The sequence below is a fragment of the Notolepis coatsorum genome, assembly GCF_963971535.1.
Source record: "Notolepis coatsorum genome assembly, chromosome: 8".
Classification (NCBI taxonomy): domain Eukaryota; kingdom Metazoa; phylum Chordata; class Actinopteri; order Aulopiformes; family Paralepididae; genus Notolepis; species Notolepis coatsorum.
The window spans coordinates 79,232,963-79,238,962 of record NC_140172.1 but is presented as its reverse complement, the minus strand read 5'-3'; the positions used below and the strand labels follow the sequence as shown (position 1 = coordinate 79,238,962).

The 6,000-nt window shown below is 41.9% G+C and overlaps 1 protein-coding gene across 1 annotated transcript in view; it reads left to right on the top strand.

Moving 5' to 3' along the window:
- Positions 1-947: 947 nt before the first annotated feature.
- myoz1a (myozenin 1a) overlaps positions 948-6,000 on the top strand; it is a 51,936-nt gene continuing 46,883 nt past the window's right edge. Inside the window, exon 1 of the mRNA XM_084320833.1 lies at positions 948-1,116. The gene's annotated coding sequence lies outside the window, so the exon portion shown is untranslated. The remainder of the gene's footprint in view (positions 1,117-6,000) is intronic.

Here is a 6,000-nt window from a genome sequence, read left to right as displayed (position 1 = left end):
CCTGACCATCTTATCCAGCCTGTTTGTGTCCCCTGCTCTCAGTCCGCTGCCCCAGCAGGTCTGTTATATATATCCGTTCAGTCTGTTTTTGTATAAGTGAATGTTCTTAAGATAGAGAGACATTTGATTTTTCAATTGCCTCTCTGCTGTTTAGTTCAGCACCGTGGGCAGCGCCAAGCAAGCCACAGCGCCGTTGTCCAAGCTGAAACGTATAAAAGGGAACCTGTGTTGAAAAACCATTGTGCCCCCCCGAGAACATTTTATGCCCCCCCACTAATTTGTTTCTGCAGCCTGATCTGATGGTTAGCTCTTACCAGGAAACACTTAGTCATGGATGGTTAGCTCTTACCAGGCAACACTTAGTGGATGGTTAGCTTTTACCAGACAACACAATTATTTGTTTTCTTCAATACCTATTCTGATCTTCTTAGATCTTGCCCTGACAAATACCCTCCATATTATAATTTTTTTCTTTAAACAATTGAACAACTGAAACTAATACAAACTTAAAAAAATTAAACAATAAAAACTAAACTGAAACAAGCAACCCCACTGTGGACACTAACTAAAACTAAACCGAATTGAAAACAAAAATGTATATATATATATAAATATATAATATTTAATAATACCAAACTATAATAACCCTGCATATAGTAGTTGCTACTCTGTCTTTCTCTCCATCTATCTAAATACACCCCAAAGTCGTCTGAGGATATCTCATAACTAATTTAAGACCCTGTTCTCTGTATCTAAATATAGGCTTCTGAACCATCTGCAAGAATGATTTTGCCCCTGTAATCTCCCCATCAGCACTTTGCACTGGCCAACAGAGACTTCTCCCCCTGCCTGAACCCCCAACCCCCTATTCATACCCTTAACCTCAGCCATCTCGTCCCCCTCCTCCTCCTCCCTTACTGACACTGCCACCCCCCACCCCTCTGGAAGATCTGCTGTCCCACTCCCTGGGATCCGAGTCCACCCGCAAGGTCGAGGCACCGTGGGATTTGTAAACTTGTGTTCCGAGATCACCAGCCTCGAGCCTTCAGGATCTCCATTTGTGTCTTCGGTATTTATAGACACCGTCTCTCACGCCAGGATTATAACAAAACCCCGGTGAGTGGATTTGCATCCCATCAATGTGATTCACACTACTAACCAAAACCCACAGCTTGGATTCTAACCACGGGGTCTGGGGTCACTGAAAACTGGGGATAGGGAATGAAGTTGTGCACCAGCCTCTCTTAAGCTGGGGGGCAGAGGGTGGAGGAGGAGGACGTTCTGTACCTGCTTTTGAGTTTAGGAACTAACAGATGAGGGCCTCGAGGATGACAAAATGAGGCAATTCACTGCTTATTCATTTCTTTGGTTTACAAAACGACTTTAAGAGCAAACCAATGCAGGAGAATAGTGTGTGGAGCCCCTCTGTATAGTTGATCTGTGTGTCTTAAAGAGACGGAGGGAGTGGGAGAATGTGCTGACCGCTCCCCACTGCGCCTGGTGCTGCACCCGCTGTTAACAGTTTATATGGTGTTGCTAACGGCTGGCTGGAACACTCTGAAACACGAGGCCTGGTGATCCTCAGTTTTGGATTATTATAATAAGGGAAATTGGAAGTAATCTTCAGAAACTCTTGGTAACACTTGACTTAAGGCAAGTCTATAAAGTGTTATAAAGATAGTTTGAAGAAATCATAATGGCCATTAACACGTAATATTTTATGATACCAATATCGTGCCTATCAATAACAAGGCTAAACATCAAGATGACAGAGTTTTAGATTGACTCGGGAATGGACATGTTATAAGCACTTCTGACGGCATCCTCACTCTTATGATGACATGCAGTAATCTATTATAGACAGATATTATATAACAGTCACCCATATCAACCACAATTCTCATTCCAGTTTTGAGGGAGATTCAGACTAATCCTCTGAGAGTTGTCACTAGTGTCGTGTACAGTATTGTGCATTTGTGAGTTGCGTCAAACTAATCTCACATCCAATGACGGGCAATAGTGCCGTTACTCTTTGCTAAAATGTCTTGGCTGAAAATGGTGTTTAAAAATAGCTGCTGCAGATTGAGTTACAGCCAGGAGATGTGATGTGATGTTCTGCCCATTGACAGGGCCTTAAACAAAACTGCTATGAGCTGATGGCCTAGATACTGATAGGGCTCCATATAATGTAAACAAGCAAGGTAATGCAAGACAATTGCTGTAACTTCAACCAGATGCATTCCACAAGAAGGGGTTCATCCCTGCAGTTCCATGTCTTCAGACAGCTAACAACCACAATACTATTCTTTGGGTGTGATTTTCATGCCAGCAGTCTTCTTATAAGAATCATCCTCAATAGTTTTAAATGGTTTTGCAATGATGCCTCATATGTTGAAGATGAACTGGAAACCCATTGAAGACCATCTTATATATATAATATATTTGGCAGATCAATGATCAGTGTTTACGTGCACTCTCAGTCTGTGTACAGTATCTGGTGTCTCCAAACAAAACAGTAGTGTACAGTGTGCGATGTGTTTCCTGTTAGTCAGACAGCTGTTTGCTAGGGAATGTGGGGAATCCAAGGCCACTGACATAGCCCTTGAACTTGAAAAATGAGCAGGGCCCATGTCTGCCTGCCGGATCATGGCCTCAGGCGTGTTGGTACCGCAGTTTCACACAAAGCTTTCATGAATTGTCTGAAATGAGTTTGAAGATTCCAAAAAAGCAGGAATACCTTTTCTAAAGCAAAATTTATACACACTTTGTCATCTGAAGTTGACACTAAGATGGTCTCTTTCGGCACTTGATTCATATTACTCATCAACAATGGGACACCAACTCTCATCTTAAGATCTAACACCAGAACCAATATTTCCTCACACCACTGAAGCAAGATGGCGCCACACTGTCCGGCCGCCTCTCTGTGGGTTCCGTCGAGATTGTGCTTGATTTGATATTTTTTTTGGGTAGTTTTACACGTTTTTTATGGACCAACTGCAAGTCTAGTGCATTTAATGTATAGGCCCGTCAGTCACTCATTGACATTGGATTACAATTTACTCACCATATGGATTGCTCTCTCGACCGGCTCGCTGACGAACAAGGCAGGACAACTTCTCCCCCAGACGTAGGAGAAAAAAGCCGGCATTCGTAACAAACTCCGGTCCGGGGCTCACTGACCACCGCTCCCCAGCATCCTGCTGGCCAACGTCCAGTCCATTGAAAACAAACTGGATGACATCAGAGCCAGAATCAAATAACAGAGGGACATTCGGGACTGCAACGTCCTTTATTTCACCAAAACTACGCCAGAGGTCCCAGACGCGTATATCCTTTCGGCAACAAACCTTCCCTTCCGCGTTGCTCTGATTGGCCAGCGATCTCCGCTCGTTTCGCCCCTACACCCGTGCGATAATGCCCTCACCCCCCCCCCCCCCCCCCCCCCCCCCCACGCAAGTTTTTGTTTTTGCCCCGCCACGGCCCACGCTCGCACACACGCAGGTTTTAATAATAATAATAATGCGAGAGCCCACGCACACACGCAGGTTTTGCCCCGGTAGATAATAATAATAATAATGCGAGAGCCCTCGCACACACGCTGAAATGGGTATCGCAGAACACGCCATATTAGCATGATAATACCTAGCTGCATCAGATAATACCTACCTGCATCAATATATGCCGCGCTATATACTCCAACGCCTAACTAACTAAGATGGACGATCACTGCTATTGAAATAACGTTCATCTCCGTGAGCCTTCAGAGCTGCTCTTATTTGTAAATAGAAGAAAAAGGAGTTTTTCATTGTTCAAGAGTGGATATATGTTGCAGAACATGCCTGTTAATTACCTTTTAAATATCTGTTATGTGGTTAGGGTATGTATGTTTTTTAAATAAATGCCCAGTCTTGTGCTTTGTCACCACCTGCCAATCTGTTCTGTTATTGGTCCATGATGGCAATAAATTGATGATTTTTACAGCCTAATCTAAAACAGATTTTTTACACATTGGTTCAAACGCGATCACGGAAGGTGACAACCCTAACATGTCATGTTGTGTCACAACAGAATGAGTAGGTGAGTGTTAGGCCTACAGAAAGTGTAATCTATTGATTGACTTGCGCGACCGGTAGAAGAGTCTGGTGGGCGAGATTATGCATGACCAGCCTGTGATCTAAATATTACCTATGTGTTGATGGAATCACGTCAATATAGAGAGATGAAAACAATACAATACGTTATTTCAATTGATATGAATAGCTAGTTACGTTAATATAGAGAGATGATAAATTTATTAAACGTAAAAAAAAAAAAAAATTAACTAAGAGTGATTCGAACTTGCTAGGCTCCACAGCAAGCTGGCGAACAAGTTGAACTACTGTAAGTGTGTCGATGTTAAAACTGAGTGACGAATTTACACTTGTGCCAATTGCGTGCGTTTGTCTAAGTATTATTATTCTAAGTATTATTATTATTATTATTATTATTATCTACCGGCGTGGCGGCAAAACCTGCATTATTATTATTATTAAAATCTGCGTGTGGCTGAGCGTGTGGGCGTGTGGGGGCAAAAACAAAATGCGCATGCGCGCGTTACCGGTGTAGGGGCGAAACGAGCGTAGATCGCTGGCCAATCAGAGCAACGCGGAAGGGAAGGTTTTAGTCGACTAAAATAAAAAAAAGTTAAAAGTGTAATATATATATACATTTTTGTATCATTCCATTTGGGCTGTGGGGGGTGCTTAATGTCTGAAGGAGTCGACTGAAGGCTTCTTGTCTTCTACAAAAGCATGCAATTGGTCCACTGATGGATAAATCTTGATATTTGTCTAGTCTAGTGTGTTCATTAGATGGGTGAAATCCTCTTTCAGTGCCTCTGTGCCTGATTTCGTAGGCAGTTAGCCTCTGGTATGCGTGCCAGGCATCTTTTCTTTTGGAAAGAATGATAAAAAAATAAAAAATAATTATTTTTTCTTTTTTTTACTAAGAGGTTGGCAGTCGACTACGGCTCCTTTCGACCGATTAGTCGACTATTCGACTAATAGGGGTCAGCCCTAGACTTTAGCAACTTTGCTCTATTTGTCTATTAAATAGATTGTTGCATTCTATAATATAATAATACAAAAGTTTCATTACCTCTGTCTGAAGCCTGTCCACAACTTCACAATCAACACACATTTCCTTTTGCAAAACGTCAACACATGCCGCCAGCACGTTTGTGCAAGTGGAGAATACAGCCGGTCGACAACTTCTTTGTCCACCGTAAGGACAGAATGGAGGATTCCAGAAAGTCGAGGGGAGGTGGAGTGTCTTTTATGATTAACAACAACTGGTGCAATCTGGTGCAAGTTGGGGCGTTGCGGAGTTCTGCTGGGAATCGTTGCCTGAAGAATCGTAATCGAATCGTTGTGGGGTCGAATCGATACACCCTTATTTTATCTATTTAATATTAATATCTCATCTATCTCATCTATTTAATGAGATTTGCACTACATCCATACCTCATTTTTGCATTTAGCATTTTGCATCTTTGCATCTTTGCGCCTTTCTTACAGTTTTTGTAGCTCATTGTCTGCATTTTTTTTTACTCATTGTCTGCTTTTTTGTACCTCTTTGTCTGCATTTTTACTTCATTGTTATTTCATTGTACTTTAGTTTGTATATTGTATATTTGTATAGTGTTGGGATTTTATTCCTCTTTTACTTACTTTTTTTTTACTGTATGAAGCACATTCTCAGGCTCATACAGAACCAAGCATTTCACTGTAATGTACATTTACTTAATACGTGACAAATAAAAGCAAACTTGAAACTTGTGTTTCTTACCTCATGGTGATGCTAGTAGATAGTAGCATCCTCAGCCCTGACAAAACAAGGCAATGTGACATGCTAACACTTAGCTTCCCCAAGTCACCTTCATTAATTAATAACAACGCCACCCACCGACCCAAGCCAGATAACAGTCACAGAATGTGAAATGACTTTACCCCAAAACAG